This window comes from Felis catus, chromosome X (genome assembly GCF_018350175.1).
Source record: "Felis catus isolate Fca126 chromosome X, F.catus_Fca126_mat1.0, whole genome shotgun sequence".
Classification (NCBI taxonomy): Eukaryota; Metazoa; Chordata; class Mammalia; order Carnivora; family Felidae; genus Felis; species Felis catus.
Genome location: NC_058386.1, coordinates 34,385,713 through 34,405,329, shown reverse-complemented (window position 1 = coordinate 34,405,329; position 19,617 = coordinate 34,385,713). Strand labels below are relative to the sequence as shown.

General features: G+C 44.8%; 1 long non-coding RNA gene across 1 annotated transcript in view; it reads right to left on the bottom strand.

Annotated features, from left to right (window-relative positions):
• The window catches only part of LOC109496475, a 269,632-nt gene that overhangs the window by 116,825 nt on the left and 133,190 nt on the right, over positions 1 to 19,617 (bottom strand). The window contains exon 7 of the long non-coding RNA XR_002739828.2: positions 13,206 to 13,290. This is a non-coding gene — a long non-coding RNA (uncharacterized LOC109496475). The remainder of the gene's footprint in view (positions 1 to 13,205; positions 13,291 to 19,617) is intronic.

Here is a 19,617-nt window from a genome sequence, read left to right as displayed (position 1 = left end):
TCAGCCTGTCTTAGACTCAGTTTCTTCCTATGTATGACGGGGATGTGTGTAAAATGGGAACAGCCCATGCGACTGTCACGAGGACTCAATAAAATAGTCCATGTGAAGTACTCAGTACTGGGAACACACAGGTAATACTCAGTACAGTCAAACTTAACTGTTACAAGGGGTGATTAGAGACAATGCTAGCTCAGGTTTATCATCTCAACTCAAATTGTTCTAGATGCCCTGGAATTTGCTACGTGTGATGTAATCTCAAGACACAATGAACAATTAGTTTAAAAGCTGTTATAAAAACAGTTGACATTAGAGACCCCATCTTTCCCCAGGTCAAAAAAACAAAAACAAAAACAAAAATGTTGCACAACAACCATATATTGAAGAACAAATATTTTCACTTTGAAAGAAGAACTTAAGAACAGTTTATCTTCCAGATGATTCAGAGCCAGTTTGAGTGTTTACCACTGTATTGTTTCATCTTGTTCTTTCCAGAGGGCAGCTGATGAAATTGGTACATTAAGTTATTTTGCATAGTATTGCCGAAAATGCTGAAAGATACCGGGTGGTTTTTTTTCCCCAAAATTGTCAGTGATAAATTTAGATAAAAAGGAACATGCATCCAGGGTGTGTGGCTACTAAAAACAAAAACGGGAGCTATCAGTGACCCTAAACACTTTTCTTCTTCTGTTTATAATTATACATACCATTGCACCTAGAGTCGTTTACATTTACCAGGGAAGGTGTTAACAGCAGTTCACGCACACCCATTCCAGAATTACTTCACCTAATCGGTAAGATTCTTAAGCAAATTTTTGTTCATGTTGGCCACCAGGACAACACCCTCACAATCTACAGAAGTGACTGACTGATGTGCAGTGAGTGGCCAGCTTTCCTGAACTGGACCCCCAATGTGGAGAGAACACAGTCCTGAACCTACTCTGGACTGCTGGAGGTACTCTGGGACCTCACACAACTCCCTCAACCTCTCTGGGCCTGCCTCAGTTTCCACAGCTTTAAAGTAATCATTCAGATAGTTGGCCCAACTCCCTCGCCGTCTTCCTCTTGTAGGGGGGTAGATGAAAGTAATTCACAAGTTCTGGGGTGCCTGGGTGGCTCAGTCAGTTAAGCATCCGACTTCAGCTCAAGTTATGATCTCGTGGTCCATGAGTTCGAGCCCCGCGTTGGGCTCTGTGCTGACAGCTCAGAGCTCAATGTCAGATTCTGTGTCTCCCTCTCTCTCTGACCCTCCCCTGTTCATTCTCTGTCTCTCTCTGTCTCAAAAACATAAATGTTAAAAAAATTTTTTTTAAGTAATTCACAAGTTCTAAGCCGAAGGCATGTATAAATTTTGGTCAACTCATGTTTGTTTTACTTCTTTCATGTTGTTCAGATGTGGAGAGGTAAATGAAAACTATTTTTCTCACTCACTTGGAAGACAAAGAGAGGTTTCATTCATTATCCTTTTCTATTAAAAGTGTGTGTGTGTGTACGATGACTTGGAAGAGAAAAGAGGCCAGAAGTGTAAGAAGGAGGCACAGACACAAACAGAAAACCACTGAAATCAGTATCATTAGGAACCTCAGTATCAGCACCGACTAGCGGTGTGACCTTGTGTAAGTCATGCCCCCTCTTGAGGCCTCAGTTTCCTCACCTGTAAGATGAACAAACCAGACTACAGGATCTCTGGTGTCTTCTCAAATTTCAGCGATCTATGGTGCTTTCCCCAGTCAGGATCGACAAATCGGTCAGCTCCCCCACACAACGATGTTGGAGGAACCAGCCCACAGAAGCAGCATGGAGCCAGTCCACAGCCTGTCCACCACCTCGTAATATCGGGCTACTGCCTGTGCAGGCATGGTGGGCCTTTATGGTCCCATAGCGGACCAGGAGTGGTGGCAGAGGAAATGCCATGAAGGAAGAAGGAAGGAAGAGGAAGACAAGTCACCAGGATGTGACACTTAACTACTGACAACGTATACCACAACTTGTAGTTTGCAAAGTATGCTTACAAATCATATCTGTCGTATTGGCATCATGATGAGGGTGAGACCAGGACATTTACTGCACAGGCTCAGCACATGCTTGTCGTAAACAATGAATGAATGATGGCTCTCATTTCATCCAGTGAGGCAGGTGTGGTTATTTTCCCCTTACGTAGATGCAATTCATAAAAAGTAGCTGATTGCCTAAGGTCGCTTAGCTGTTGAGATGAGCTGTGATTTGACAGTGTCCTTCATGTCTAAAACCTGTGCTTGTTCCCCATGTCATCGTCCACGCTGTGACAGGCTATCGAGAAATGGCCACAAATTGCTTGCAGCTCCTCCCGTCAAGAAATTGAGTCTTTTTATCCACCTGCTGAAGTCTAAACTTGGTCACTTCAACTGCTTTGGCCAATGGGATATTGGCAAAGATGATGTAAGCAAAGGCTTGAAAACTACTTGCATAGTGAGGCTTGCTCTTTCTCACTGCTGGGAAGTCTTCCATTACCATGTGAAGAAGTCCAGGATAGCTCACTGGAAAATGAGAGACCACGTGGGCAGAGAGGCTTGAGCAATCCTGTCTCAGCCATCCCCACGGAGGCTCCAGGCATTTGAATGCGACCACTCTAGACCATCCAGTCCCAGTTGAGCCAACTCAAAGCAGAAGCCACAAAATCCTAAGCAGAAAAATGATTGTTGATGTAAGCCACTAAATCTGGGGCTGATGTGTTACACACCAAAAGCCAACTGACACAAATAGGATCATTCCACCCTCAGTGCTTCTGATGTTACGTGGTTACTATTATTTTATGCTGAACCACCCTTCTTTTTCACACTTACAGCTTCGAAGTCCTTCCTCACGCGAACACATACGCACACACTAAAACACACACACATGCACACGGATGCTCACGCATCCTTAGATGCAACAAACCCAGGTAAAAGAAAGGACACCGGCTTTTATTACATGTTTCTTAAGCACATGAAGTTGGCTTCCTCTGGTTATAATTTGCAGTCAGGCCATGGTTGCCCTTTGCCTCACCGTTGACTGGCTTTGGCGGGGAAGCCTGGAGTAGATAAGCAGAGAAAGGAGATGGGGAAACAATAAGGAGGAGAAAAGGGGTCTCGTCTCAGGAGTCTGGCCATTAGCAGGCCTCAGGGTTGATCACGGGGCCACAGTCTCATGGCCTCTGCCAATAAACTGCTCTCAACGAGTCAGCTTGAGGCTTCTGACCCAGGCTACCTGGCATAAAGGATACCACCCACGACCTGAGCAAGCCAACAATTTATGTGTGTGGGGATATCAGCTGACTAGCCCAACTACAGGTAATTATTCAAAGTCCAAGGTTACAGTAAAGAAAGTTCATGTCTTTCTAGAGCCTGGCATCTCTTGGATTGGCACCATCAGGTCCTGTCTGGCTTTTGAAGGGAGAGTTAGCAGCTGCCAACTGGCGAGAGCCTGAGCCCACAGCTGCTGTTCCTGCCACCTTCCGTGGCCTGTCACTCGGGCCATCGCTATGCTCTGGTCGCAGTCACAGAACATCTGCAATTAACCAACCATGAGGGGCCTGCTAACTCAACCAGTGAGAAAACAGAGGTGAAAAAAAACCCTGCAGGGATGAACAGAACAAAAACACAACCGAACGTGCTGAAGCCTGGCAGAGGTGCCAAAGCGTACAGGAATAGCAGAGCCACGGAGCAGGCAACGCACAAGGACCTGTGCCCAAGAACCCGCCTCACACATAGTAGGTGCTCAATAAATACGTGTGGAGTGAGCGGATACAAATCAGCCCAGCCTGTGTCTGTTCTCAGATCTTACTGCAAATGCATCTGGCCGTCTTTGCTGAAACCTGCCTTTGCTTGCAAGGCCAACTCTGACCCTCAGGATGAGAGTTACACCAGGCCACATCTTAACTGCTGGCACAAATGTTTCCTGACTACCTTAGAAACTGAGATGTGGGCCATCAGCTTCCTCTTCTAGTGACTTTGGTGCAGACTAGATCAGATAAATTAGTGCCTTCCATCTCAACTACACTGCTCGATGCAAACAACTTTACGCACTAAGGCAGGGGTTAACTTACAATTCCCTGCCTCAAAATAAAGATTTACGTACGTGTTTATTTATTTATGCCTCATCTCCCTGCACAAAAGGTTTAAGACAGCAATGGAAAAATATCAAATGCAGCATTCTGTTTTCAAGCTGACAAGCCTGGAGAAGAAGGAAGCTTTTTTTTTTTTTAAATGTTTTCCTGGCAGCCTCTTTTGACCTACACTTGGCATTCTGTGTAATGTCCATGTGTAAGAGATTGCAATGGTGGGAAGGTCATGGGTCATGCGGTGTCAGCTCAGCCCACGCAGGGGGATGTGAACCTCCAGGCAAATCAGAGCTGAACCTCTGGCCAAATGAGGTCATGGGACGAGAATGTCAATTCTAGAGAATGTATGTTTTCTGGTTTTACAATACAATTTGGGGAGGTGAAAGATCGCGTCATTACAAATTCAATAGAGTTCAGAGCAGAGGGCAAGGAAGGAGGGGGGTGGGGGTAATGTTGGCCAATTTATCAGGCTCCAAGTCTCCACATCTCTATTTGCGCAATCAAGAATGATCATAGGCAGCTTCCGGGGAAATACTGCATGCCCCAACATTTTCAGTTGAACAATTATATGTTTGTAAGTTACCTACAACTCCACGGGAGGAAGGACAGGCAGACAGATGACCCCCCAGGCAGGCTAGATGATAAAAACTGGCTTAAGGAGGTTGCCTGGGGCGGTTGGAAAGAATTACCTAGACTGTTAAGGATGACAAAAGGGAAGGAGAGGCAGAAGATACAGTCCTGAGCCTGGCAATGATGGCAACTGGGCCAGAGGTGGGCTCACAATTCCAGACACAAACTGCTCCCCGAGCAAGGCTCATTTTCAGTTGGTTGACTCGTTTCTCTTTAACAAGGAATTGTTTTCAAAAAGAGAAAAGTAGAAGGAATTTCACAGTGAGCATCCATACACCCACCACCTAGATTCTACAATTAACATTTTGCTACAATTGCTTTATTTCTTCTCTATCCCTTCACCCATCCGTCTGCCCATCTTATTTTTGAATCCATTTCAAAGTGCGTTGTAGATATCAGTTCACTTCCTCCCAAATACATCCATATGCATGTCATTAATGGTTGTTCAATATTTGGTGTTTTTTCCCCCGGAGATTACATTTATACATAATGAAACACACATATACGTCTTAAATTACTATTTGATGAATTCCAACAAAGGCATAAAACAGTACGACCCAAACTTCTATCAAGATAAAGAACATGGCCATCATCCAGAAAGTTCTCTCATATCCCTTCCCAGTAAATCCCCGCCCCTAACAATCAGGGGCAACCATTGTTCTGATTTTTTAACCACCATAGATTAGTTTTGTATATTTGAAAGTCTTATAGATGGAATCATACTGTATTCACTCTTGTGCAAGGTTTCTATCAGTCAACACGTTTTTAGAATCCATCTATGCTGTTGTGAGTATCAGTTGCTCATTCCTTTTGATTGCTTAGCAGAATTCCACTGTACAAATTATCATGTTTTGTTTATCCATTCACCTGTTGATGGTTATTTTGCTTGTTTTCAGTTTTTCTGACTATTCTGAATCATTGTGGATTGATGGAAATACAGGAGTTACAAGGTCTAAGTCCAACAGGCCTGTCAACTCATATATATACACAACTTTCAACTGTCCTCTGGTTAACCTTGTGGCTTACCCTGTTAAGTGTCAGAGTTTAGACTTGAAATCCAAAATAACTTACAACTTAGTCTGACTTACATTCAATGGTGTATATCAATTTCATTGCCTCATAAGCTAAGAGACAAAAATGAGAAGTAATTCACATAAATAGAAATATCAGTACTAGTTTATGTCAGCTGGAGTCTGGGAAGGTGGAGTAAACGTATCTTTGGGGTCTCTGAGTCCTGCCCTCACCAGAAGGAAGAGTTACCCATGCCTATATTTCTCATTTATCCCACCAGGACAGATTTTCAGGACACAAGCAGCCCCATCTAAAGTCAAGCTAAACTCAAGACCCCAGTGTCCATGAGGTCCCGGTTCTCCAAATGCTGGTGGAAGAAATCTCTTGTGCCCTCTCAGAAGAAAATACAGAAAACACCTTTATGTTTTCCATACCTTTGCCTCCCATTCTCTCCTCAACCTACTACAGTTCCACTGCCAATCTCAGTACAGTGTCAAATAACATGTGCATCCAGAAGTTTCCACTGGACTTGGCATCCATCAGCAATGTTAGAGAGGAAAGTTTCAGCGAAGTGTCGGGGATGGGGAGGAGTTCAGCATGGCCAGAGAGAAACTGAGAGAACGAAGCCTAGGAAGAGAGGGCCCTATGAGACAGAAGCTGGCACAGAAAGGAAGTTTCTGGAAACAATCCTCACCCACGTTAAAGTTCATCTAGGGCCAACCCAGTTTGATCACCACCTTAGGTCTCAGGGCTGCTGTCTCTTCACTTCTGTTTGGGTGAGAATCTCGGCACTCTCCCCAGACCGTTCTCAGTCTCGGAATAGCATCACCCGTGTCTTCTGCAGCAACCTGGAACTGGAGTGTCCTCCTCTGGTCCTTGCCCCAGCCAAGGAAGGCACTGTCCTCACTGGCTGCCAATGCCTTGACAGGTATCATCTTTGCTCCCCTGAGGTCAGTGATTCTCTGGCCCCTGGAATTCTTCCCTTCCCTACTGACCCCTTCCGTCTTGTTCCAGCTGCCTGAAGAGAGTTCATTTGCAAATGGCCAAGGCTGCTTCTGGCCTCAGGTGAAGCTGGGCTTCTTGCCTATTATTTTAAGCTCCCAGCCCAGGCTTCGCTGGCGGCCTGAGACCTTAATGGCAGTTTTGCCACGTTCCCTGGAATCCATGAGGCTGCCTTGGCCTCCTTTATACATCACTATCCCTATTCACTCCTAATTCCATCTCTTCTCGTTTTAAAACCTTCAGGCTCCATGTCGAGTTTCTCGCTCAATTCCACTTTCCAGGTAATGGGAAACATCTAGTTCTCGGTTCGTTTGTAGAACAGATATGGTTAACATGGCTCAAATGCATTGAACGATCCTCAACAGATCCTATACCACCCGTGTTCTCCCTAGTGACGCAATCACATTTCTCCACCACTGCTGCACACAATCCCCATCCCCACACCCGAGTTGTGTGTGCTCTCACAGTCCTTACGTGGCTCACACACAATACCGAAATGCCTTCAACACATGATATCAAGAGCAGCTAGAGTTTCTACTAAGGGAAGATTCCTCAACAGGGACGTCATTGTGCCCATCAGCTATTGTGTTACGATGTACGATGCTATCGTGTGATATAAGCGTGTCACTTGGTTTGTTTACTGTACTGGGTTCCAGAACGTCATGTTTCGTGTGTTTGTTTCTCAGCTCTTTGCTACTGTCAGCTACCGGTTCTATTCACTGGTGTCATTGTACCTGTCGGTGGCAGCACCGGCCACCCCATCTTCTAATTTGGTGTTTCTGATGAAACATGTTGGGAAAAGGACATAGGCTCCAAGTGATGACACATCACTTGGCACAGTGCCTGGAATATTACAGGTACTCAAAATATGTTTTAAAATATCATGAACTAAATAAAAGAAAAACTGTCCCAGTACAACGCATAAAAAGTCTAGACAAAATACAACACTATCCCTCCCCTGGTGTTTTTTTTAATCTTTTTAATGTTTATTTTTGAGACAGAGAGACAGAGAGACAAAGAGACAGACCGTGAGTGCAGAGAGAGAGGAAGACACAGAATTGGAAGCAGGCTCTAGGCTCTGAGCTGTCAGCACAGAGCCCAATGCAGGGCTCAAACTCATGGACCATGAGATCATGACCCGAGCCAAAGTTGGATGCTCAAGCGACTGAGCCACCCAGGCACCCCATACCCTGTTTTTTTTTGAGAAAACAACACAAAGCTTGGCTAGAAAAATTGAGAAACCCCCAAATTCCTGGTTAGAAGAGGGAAAGAAAAGCCAGAGCAGCAAATTTATGCTGGTGCTATGGAACCCCCCAGAAGCTTCAGCCCAGACATAGGCCCATGGGGACTGGGATGGAAGCTCTAACACCCTCCCACACACAGAAGCTGTGGCTGCAGTCCCCTGCAAAGTGGGAGCTCAAACTGAGGCACCTGCATGGAGTTTGAAGCCTCAGAAATCTTTACCATCAAGACTACACAATCACACTGGTTCATTAAAGCAATAAAGGGGGGCACTTGGGTAGCTCAGTTGATTAAGCATCTAACTTCGGCTCAGGTCATGATCTCACGGTTCGTGGGTTGGAGCTCCGCATTAGGCTCTCTGGCGACAGCTCAGAGTCTGGAGCCTGCTTCAGATTCTATGTCTTTGTCTCTCTGCCCCTCCCCCACTTGAGTGTGCGCTCTCTCTCTCTCTCTCTCTCTCTCTCTCTCTCAAAAATAAATAAACATTTAAAAAAATTTTTTTTAATTGGTCCAGGGCCTGGAAGACCCTACAGGCTTGGCAAAAGGAAGTGTGGAATCACTCTGAAGACTGCAAGGACCTCCACAGAAGGAAACAAAAGCTAAAGATAGACTCACTATAAAAATAAATGACTAGCTACACAAGGAAATGAACTACCTTAAGGGACAGTTGGCAGACACAACAAAGGGGAAGAAGAGAGCTTGACTACTGGAAATAAGAGAAAAATCTGAAGACGAATAGAAAATAGAGATCCTGAAAATGATGAAAAAGATACAAAGAATAAATGGGCATCATAGTTAAAGTGAAGGATAATAGAAATAAGGAGCAACTTGATTTGAAATAATAAGAAAATCTTGTGAGAACAGTCATGGAAATTTTGGATGAACGTCATAATTTAACGGCAGAACTGGACGGAGGTAACTCCTGTAAACATGGGCAGCAGGAGGAGACTAGGAGAGAAAGAGAGTGAGGAATAAAGAACATGTAAAATCAGGACTACAGAAGCCTCGCTGCTACACGTGGAGCTCACAGAGTGTGGAGGGACCACACTCTTGCATTTGAACTTGCATGCCCAGTATCGGCTAGTCCGACTATCAGGCTAGCCCAGTATCGACCATTCGGCTAGTCCCTGGCACAGAAGAGGGTCTCAAGAAATGCTTCTTGAATGAATGCAGTAACAAATGAACAAGCTATAGGTAAAAGGATTGATGAATAATGGAGGAGAGGCTTCCAGGCAGCATTCTGGACTCAAGTTTTTCTTTTCTCTCCTAAAGCCCCAGGTTATCTACCCAAACTCATTCCATCTTGGCAATGGCAGACATTCACAGGCCAAGGCTGTGTATAGACGTCCAAAGGCAGCAGACATGTCTGTGGAAAGCGTTTCACAGTACGGCTTGGCTGAGTTCATGACTTTATAGACTGTGGCCATACTGAGATCTTTATTCCAGTCCTGCCTGGACTGAAGCAAGAGTGCAGACAGACAGAAGGAGCAAGGGCAATGAAACACAGCTGGGGAAGTCCACGCCACACAAAGCAGAGGGTCTCTGGCCTGAACGTGGCACAGTTGCCAACAAAGGGCCGGAAGGCACCGTGACCTTAATGGCTCGACTGGTCGGGAGAGATATGACCGGTCCGGCTATTGTCCGAGTGGACCTAGTGGCACGTGAATGTAGAATCGAGTCAAAGCACCACGAAGAAGCAGGTGACAAAAGATAAAGGGGACCTGTTCCAGAATCAGCCCAACGCTGCATCCATTGCTCTCTCATAGCTTTCATGGGAGGGATGTAGCAATCGGTACCCCCAAACCCCCAAACAAACAAAAGAAAACCACCACCCTGTCATGATGGCTTGAAATCGTGTTGGTGTCTCGGCTTAATTTAACAATTTCCTCTTCTATATATGTTCCACTCCAAATTTAGGATCCAGTTGTTCTCAGTTTATCTTTTAGCTTGCTAGACAATCCACTGGGTTTTTTCCAGCCCTCTTTCCACTCAGCAATGTGCCCACAGCACTTAGATAAGTCAAGATACTAAGCCTGTGGAAGTAGTTCCCACAAGTGGAAGCAGCAATAGACTGTTGCTATAGGCAACGCAAAACACATCTCATGAGAGGTTAACACTCTAGAATACAGGAATCAGATGGTCACGTTTCTGTGCCTGCTGCACCCACTCTGGGAAGTGAATCACACCAGATGACTCTCTGACCTTTAGCGTTTCCTTTTATACAGTTAGGATGAATGGAAGGGGTTTGGAGCATTGGTTTGGGGATCAGGCTGACTAGAGTTTGAAGCTGGGCTTTGCCAGGTAGTAGTTATGAGACCTCAGTGAGTTACTTAACTTCTCTGAACTCATCAGCAAAGTGAGGCTCGACGTATTGTCGGTTGATAACATCAGAGACCATGCAGTTCCACTGTACTGACCTCACGGGGCAGCCAGGAAGACAAAGCACCATAATGATAAGTGTGATTATAACTCTCCGAGATACTCAGTGTACCATGAAGAACACTCAGAACATTCATCGCGGATTTTTTTTTTTTTTTTTTTTGGTGCTCAGCCATAGATAAAACTCCAGAGAGGACAATATTGTTGAAACAGGGCTTTGAGAGAAGCAGGGGTTTGAGAGAAGCAAAAGCCCACAGCAGAAGTACAGAATGTGTGACACGTGCCCCCCCCCCGCAGCTCACCACATCCCCACAAAACAAAAACAAAAGCTAGCCCAGACCCCAATGCGTAGACTCCTACACGTGAGAATAATAGTACCATGCTTTCAGAGAATACACATGCTCAAATGCACGCCTGTGTGTCAACAGAAGTTACCTCTAGGGTGCGTAATTAAGCATCTGTACGTATGATCATGTGGTAGACTGAAGGCGGTCAAAATTTCTTCGCCATCCCTCCCATCAAGAGGCGACATCCGTGTCCCACCTGTTGCTTTCGGGCTCACCTTTGTGACTTACGTGCTGGGACTTCCAAGGCTAAGTCACGAGAAGCCTTACAGCTTCTGCTAGATCTCTTCAGATGCTTGCTGTAGGGAAGCCAGTTGCCGTGGAAGGAGTCTGCCTGCCTTGCGGCTACCACGCTAGAAACCACACGTGAAGTGACCCGATAGAGAGGCCTTGAGACGCCATGAAGAAGGAGAGAGAAATGCCCAGCCAGCCCCTAGGCCTTCCAGCCATTCACAGCTGAGGTCCCAGGCATCTCGAGGTTAAGAGTCAGGTTTGCCTAAATCGCGGTTTCAAAAGCAAAGTACGTGCTGTTTCTCTAAGCCACTGACTTGTAGAGTGGTTTATTCCATAGCAACACATAACTGGGAGAAAATGCATTCCTTTGTCCTCGGAACTGTTTACAACTAACACATGTTTCTTTTTCCAGTTAGAAAATAAAAGGGAAAAATGAAAGAGAAAGTTAAAGAAGAAAGTCTTTTTGAAAAGAGAGAGGACATCTCCTGTACTCATTTCATTTGACCAGCCTTTCCAACAACCGTCTCTTAACGCTTCATTCAACTTGGATTGTCATAGGCTAGTCGGTTCCCTCTTCTGAAGAAAACCACCATTTGATGCCTCCTGTCATCTTACAGAAAACAGGTCCTGTTCTAAACAGCTGCAAACACAGGGCAAAGCCCTTCAGAGATTCAGAGACAAGAGCTCAGTCTCCTTCAGGATGGATAAGCCATTTTGCATGTGTCCTCACCCTCTTCAGTTTTGCCATACCGTCATGGTTAACTGACTCGCCTCAAACCTAGCTAAGAACAAAGCAGCAACTGCTTTAGAGTCTAACCCGGAACCATCGTGGTGTGACTTTGGAGAGGGCCAACCTTCCCTATTAAGAATGTGGCCTTTAGGATCTTGGATCAGAAGCGATCTCAGAGAATCTTTACTTCTGCAAGCAGGGGGAGGGGAGGGTGTTCATGTCACCTCTTGGCTTCTGCCTTCATAAAACAAAGGGGTCCAATTGGATGGGTTTTTAAAATTTTTTATTATTTTTTGTAAGTAAGCTCTACACCCAACATGGGTTGAACTTACAACCTCGAGCTCAAGAGTCCCATGTTCTACTGACTCAGCCAGCCAGCCGCCCGTGACCTGCAAGGATGGCCTTGAAGACCTCTTGAAGCTGCAAAGTTGAATGCTGGAAGCTAAAGCAGAAGCCCGGATCTTGCTCTGAAACATGTCAGACAAATCAGTGGTGGAAAGAAGTCTTCCATGGCGTCATCACAGGCAGAATGCTAAAGCTTCAGTGTGACCTAACGGGACATTCTCTCCTTCCGCCATCCCCTTTAGCAAAGGACCTGAATTCCCGCGCATAAGGAACCGTTCGGAATAAAGGAACGCCAACTTGGCATAGACTTTCTATTCTCTGAGGGGAATAAAGTGCAGTCGCCATTTTTCAAAGGGAAGATGTGGTGTGTGTGACATGCTGAAAGGAGCTGATCTTTGGAAATGATTTTCACTGCTTCTTGGGGAAAGAGTGGTTTGGTGTTTCCTGGTATCTCCTGTACAGGCCATTTTAGATTGTCTACCAGCCATCCCCTCCCCCCCACAGCAAGGCCGGAAGAAAGCAGCTGACAGAACGAACCTCTCCCCCGCCCCCTTGGCGCCAGAATTCCCTCATCAGTTAAACAGAGAATCAGCTTTTACCCAGTGAATTCTAATGAGGCAGCCTGCTCAGCTGTCAGCAGCCCTCCCTGCTGAAGAAGACAGCAAGCAAGGAAAAAGATGGCCCACGACGCTTGGAGCAGCTTACCTTCCCGTACCAAGGGACGTGAATGCCAGAACGGCCTCCATTACGGCTGGGCTCATAGACAAACCCAGCAACAAGGAGCACTGGAGTAAGTTACTCTGGGCCCAAGGACTCCCACAAAACAAAGCAGGCATGGAATGACGATTGCAGGAAATGGATTAAGATAAATCACGAGTCTAATGAAAAATCTAGGCTTACACATACCCACATATATACAAGTGCCCTTTGAGGGCCAGCTCTGAGGCGGGGGACATTTCAACCTTTGACCCAAGGGCGGCCAGTTGAAGGTCTGTGTTGATATTAGTTGGGAAAGCAGGGGAACCATTTACCAAGATGGTGCTAAGAAATCAGGAACCAGGCTGGAGGCAAAATGGCAGGGTCCTAGACTGTTGTTGGCCACTGGTTTTATCCCTTGAGAAAAGACAGGTAAGCACCAGGTCTGTGCTTCAGAAAGGAGGGAAGGCACTGGGATGCCAGCAGCGCATGGACCGCAGGGGTAAGCATAGTATACCTTTCAAAGCTGTCAGTCTCGAGGGCATTACTCTGAATATTTTTTGTTTTTAATTTGGAAGCTGTTCTCCAGTTGTACAACCAACCTGTGAGACAGAAGCAACATAAAACAAAATTTTAGGCACACAGTTCCTGAGTTTCAGCAAATGTATACATCCATATAAACGCCACCACAATCAAGAAATAGAATATTTTCATCATCTTCCAAATTTTCCTTGTGCTCTTCTACAGTTAATACTCCTTCTAGCCCCAGGAAACCACTAATCTGCTTTCTGTCACCACAAGTTAGATTTGTCTTTTTTACAGGTTCATATAAATGGAATCATAGAGAATGTGCTTTGTTCTTTTGCTCAGCAAAATGGTTTGAGATTCATCCATGTTGGGTTTTTTATGTTTTTTTTAATTTATTTTTGTGAGAGAGAGAGAGAGACAGAGTGCAAGCAGGGGAGGGACAGAGAGAGAGGGAGACACAGAATATGAAGCAGGCTCCAGGCTCTGAGCTGTCAGCACAGGGCCTGGCACAGGGCTCAAACTCGCGAACCGTGAGATCATGATCTGAGCTGAAGTCGGAGGCCTAACCAACTGAGCCACCCAGACGCCCCTCATCCATGTTTTTTTATGCATCAGTTCATTCCTTTTTATTGATAGTATTCCACTGTATAAACATAGCAAAATTTTTAAGAATATTCTCCTGCTAATGAACATTTAGGTTGTTTTGAGTTTGGGCTGTTATGAATAAAGCCACTACAAGCCTTTGTGTTCAAGTCTCTGTGTGTTGCCAGGTCTTAAGGTAAGGCTATGTTTAATTTTTTTTTAATGTTTGTTTATTTATTTTGAGAGGGGTGGGGAGGGCAGAGATGGAGGGAGAGAGAGAATCCCAAGCAGGTTCCACGCTCATCATGGAGCCCAACATGGGGCTCGATCCCACTACTTCGAGATCAAGACCTGAGCTGAGATCAAGAGTCAGACACTTAACCACTGAGCCACTCAGGTGCCCCAGGCTATGCTTAATTTTATGAGAAACTTCCAAGCTTTTCCAAAATGGTCCTACCATTTTGCATTCCCACTAGCAAGAATTTATATTAAAACAAATGCAAGTGGATTTGAGCTACATAATATGGGGATTCTAAATCCAGTTTGTAAGCCAGAGTCAATTTCCCATTAAAGTCTCTTAAAGGCATTCCCCCAAAGTACCATACACATATTTGGGGGTTTGTAATTCTGTACCCTAACATGTGGGGATGCACATATATTATATATACAGTAATATATGTGTATATTATTTATAGTAATAGGCCACTATATTATGTACAATAGAATTCTATACAGTAAAAGGTAGAGATGGCAGAGGTGGAGGAAGGATGTATCTTCACCGACATCCATCATCGGTGATGGTTCAGAGAAGAATATGAAACTTTCGTGTTTTTCAAGTTTGAGTAACACACAGACCTTCTTGAAGAACAATTTTTCTCTCGGATGTTCGCTCTTGAATAAAAGTATTTCATGAAAATAGTGCTCATTACATGCAAACACAAGACCCCAGATTCTTTCTATTTTAGCTTGTCTGCATCTTGGAAACCCTTAAACATTTACAAATTAGTGGAACTAGAACTATAACAGCAGAGCAATTCCAATTAACAACATTGATTTAAAATAATGGATAATATTGTTTTCCTGAAATTCAGCTGCAACTGGCATTAAGTATGAGAGGGGACATTATGCCTACACAACCGCAGGTCAAACAATGGCTGCATTTTCCCAGTGCTTTGCAAATTATTTTCCAATTACTAGGAAACCTTTGCTCGAGCAATGTGCATTTGGCACAAATGCTTCATTAACATATAAGGTCTGCCTTTGTGGTTTTCCTATTAGGCCAACACAAGTTAAGTGGAACTACTTAGCACCAGTTCAATCATACACACACACACACACACACACACACACACACACACACACACACACACACACCTGCTGTGAGACTGTTCACTATAGGGGGTGGGGACTGTGTTGTTTGGTCTCACCATTATATCCCCAGGAATTGAGGGATGAAATCCCCAAACAGAAACTATAAGACTGAATAATTAGGTCAAAGAATTTTTTTAATGAGACTGTTATCTTTTTAAAATTGTCAAATAGTTGGGGCCAATTAGATAAAATAGCAAGTTTTTTTTTTTAACTGAAACCCTCAAATTCCCATTTGGGTTTTGGCAAGTGTGGACACACTCAGACACAATCTGCTGCTCTTCTGTGGGGACAGCCTGGGCAGACAGTGAAGCCATGAGGACAAGAGGGAAATTAATCAAGAAATATCAAGAAAGCCTGGGAATATGACATAGCTAGTGGTGTGTCATTTGTTCAACAAACAAATAGGAAAGCTCAAGGGAAATGAAATTTCTCAAGACAGAAGACCAAATGCACCTTGTCAGCAAATGTGGCGAGGAAACAAAGAAGCAAAATTACTTCTGATGGAAGGATGGTCAGGGCAGGAGTTAAAGGAACACTTGAAAAGAATACAAGAATAAGGGATCTTTATCCCTTAGAATTTGAGCAGGATGCTACATTTCTGAAGCATTTCCACATATAACTCCCTTGCACAGCAAATGAGGTAATTGGTGGGGTTTTTTTGTTTCTTTGTTAAGTAGGCTTCCCGCCCAGTCCCAGCGCAGAGCCCAAAGTGGGGCTTGAGCTCCCGACCCTGAGATGAAGACCTGAGCTGAGATCAAGAGTCAGATGGATAACCGACTGAGCCGTCCAGGTGCCCCACAGATGAGGTAATTGTGAGCTTCCACTTACAAAAGAAGATACCTTGACTCACAAAAGTCTAATGCTTTTCCTACGGTTACAAAGGGAGTCAGAAAGAGAGGTCTCCGAAGAGGTCTCTGAAGTCTCTTGCCCGTGGTCCATGCTGTTGCCAATATTCTGGAGATCAAAGATCGAGAGGCAATATAGGCTAGTGGTTAAGTCTGTGGGCTTGGAATCAGACAGCCTGACTGGGGAGGTACCTGGTGGACCCCATCCTCTGCCTTGTTGACACACAATGAGATAACACATGTGGACGGCCCTCAATGCCTGGCACAGAGTCTGCTCTCGTTAAATGTAGCCATCACACTTTTAATGGCATGTAGATGATGCAAACCAAAGTTGATGGGAGTGGGTGAATTATATGTAATCATTGGTACTGGGTACCAAAGCATTCTGGGATAGATAATGGTTTAGAAAAAAATTTGACAAAATAAAAGAATTTAACAACAACAAAAAGGATGAGCTACAGAATTTTGACTAGTAGACAGTGAGGAATAATAGTTCTTACCAAAGGGGAACAAAAAGAGAATTGGGGTCCAAATTGAACAATGAGATTCGACTGGCAAAGTCAACATTCACAGTTACTCTTTTATGTTGCCATTCAAATATCTCATGTTTAAAAGAAAGATTAGTTGATAGATGATTTAAAATTGCATCTTACTGTGAATGTAAGAAGATTCAAATGAAACTCATAGGTACATTCTGCATACTATATTAAGGGGAAAATGTCTAATGGGTGGATAAAAGGCACATTTTGTAAGGCTTTTCTTAAGTCATTTCAATTCAATTCTAGTCTATTCCAAAGAGCCCATTTATTGAGCATCTATGTGCTCATGTTGGACTGCTTTGGTCCTGTGTGCTAAGTACTTTGCTAGGTCCCGGGGATCCAAAGTTAAAAAAAAAAAAAAAAAAAAAAAAGCCCAGCCTTGGCCTCTCAGGCTAGTAGCCAATTCAGAAATATGCACACATAATGCCAGGGCACTGCAGTGGTGCCATTAGATGGCCTGTCTCAAGGGCTGGAGTACCCAAATGAGGACATTTGATAAACTGAATCATTGGCCCCAATTTTTCCCCACTCTGTTATTATACACCTACATATACAACATTGCTATGGCTTTGTTGTGGGTGGACTACTTCTTTGTCCCTTGACTTTGGGCTTCACTGTATGGCTGACTTGGACCAACGAGATGAACAGAAGTGACATGAGCAGAGGCTTGACGTGAGCCTTTCCTCTTGTACTTCTCACTGCCTTGAAGGAAACATACCACATATATTCTGCACGTAGTGGAGGATGAGAGACAAGGGGAACGGAGCTGGATCCGACCTGCATCCTGGAACCAAACCCAGCTGAACTCAGCCTTTATCAGCTAACCTCTAGCCAACACGCAGACACTTACGTAAGAAGTGGGTACCAAGAAGTAAATTCTTAAGCCATTGGGTTTTAAGGCGACTTGTTACGCAGCATGTGGCAATAGCTGTCTGAGATAGGCCATGGGGGATATAACAGGGATGGGCAGGAATGGAGCTTTATTGTGGTTCTTCTCTGCCGACATACTACCCATTTCTCTCCCCACACTCCCTCCACAAAACACATAATAAGCATGGATCCCAAAACAGGGCTATAAGAATTCTTGCCATCGCCAGTCCTATAAACAAGACTTTCATTGGGGTTGTGTCAGGGCAATGCAGGGCCCCTGTATTAACCACTCCTGAATGTTTCCAGGATGAAAGAATGGAGAATAGAGTCCCAAACCTCATCCAATCTGCATCTCCCTTTCTTCTTATTCTTTCTTAAAAGCAAGTGCAGGGACACCTGGGTGGCTCTGTCGGTTGAGCGTCTGGCTTCGGCTCAGGTCATGATCTCACGGTCCGTGAGTTCGAGCCCCACATCGGGCTCTGTGCTGACAGCTCGGAACCTGGAGCCTGCTTTGGATTCTGTGTCTCCCTCTCTCTCTGCCCCTCCCCCACTCATGCTCTGTATCTCTCTGTCTCAGAAATAAACATCAAAAAAATTAAAAAAAAAAAAAAGCAAGTGCACGATGCAGGTCATAGCAGCCCATTAACCATGAAAAGCTAGAAGTGGATTTCCTAGGAGGAATGAGCTGGTCTGGGGCAGCTGTGGCCCAATTTGGAAAGTATCCTGCAACCAGGGGTAAATGCAGAGCTTCAGTCATGGATGAAAAACATGAACTTCTCTCTCTCTCCCGGCAAGTGGATAGATGCTAAGGAGTGGTTGGGGAGGGTTCACAAAGGGTGGGCAGGGTGGGGAGAAAAGTGATAAGAAAAGTAATATATTTCTCACAATATGAGAAATATAGGACTATTCCTTCCATACGTTCCCTCCAGAACACAGAACAATATAGGGCGATACACATTTTAGAGGCAGAGGTTTTTGTTAGAAGTTTTTGTTAGTTAATTTAAAAAAGAATTTAAGAAGAGGGTTTCCAACTAAGGCAGATGAGTCCCACAGTATTAATACAGTTAAGCAAATATTGGAGGATCATAGGAAATGAGGTTGAATAAATTACATGTTTTATCAGACATCTTTGGGCTTTGAAACTGCTGACAGCCCACTGCGGAATATTAAATCTCACATTTCTCAATTTGCCTTTTTTATTGATGTTGGGGAGGAGATTGTATATGAAAAAATTTTCTTCTCCCGACATTTATGAAATATGTGTACATTAATGTATGTGTAAATATTTATTTTTAAGTATGTCTTTGGCTGGGTTCACCCGGAAGCCAACCATAAGACAAGGATTTGGGTGCAGGTACTTTATTTGGGAGGGGACCCCAGGAAGCACTGGTTGGGAAGTGGGGACACTGGTTGGGAGTGAGACAGGCAGGGAAAAGTGTTGATACAGGGCTCATTAATGATCACAGTGGGAAGTCGGGGCTCAGCCCTGTTAGGGACCTCTGGGAGATGATATGGATAATTGTTCTACCCGAGAGAAGGGAAGGCATAGTATCACAGCTAAATCCCATCCAATATTGGCTGAGGGATGCTACCAACGGGGTTAACACCGCAGCCTTTCCAGTCTGCCCCACCAGCAGGGCCTGAGGAGAGAACCTTCAGGCAGAGAGCCGCTGGGTAGAAGCATACGATACCACTAGATGTCATAGGACAGTGAGTGCGAAGGGGACCTAGGCCAGCCACCAACAGTGTGTGCTATAAAACGCATACTTTAGATCTAGGTGTCAATGAGAAGAGTTACATGTTAAGTTAGGTCTTACAGAGACATCCGCTGGCCTAGCCCACCAGTATGCTCTTTTGAACCACGCGTAGAATCAGACTTCACTTGCCAAAGCTTCTTAGTTTCTGGATGAGGAGAGAATCCTTCAAGGAGCCCAAGGAGCCCAGGAGGACGGGAAAGCAGCTATTTACAACTGCAGCCTAAGGATTTCAATGTTTTCACAGCTAGGAAGGTCGTACCTGTGTTTATCTGCCGACCACCGGCCCCGAGTTAAGCAGACTATCCACAGACACGTTAGAGTGTGATGCACAATCTGCCCACCTCAAACATCCTTCTCCACCAGGCTGCCTCTGGTGGGGGGCAGGGGAAGGGGGCTGCAGGGTACTGTGGCGGATGGAGGCCCAGCTTTACCTTCCC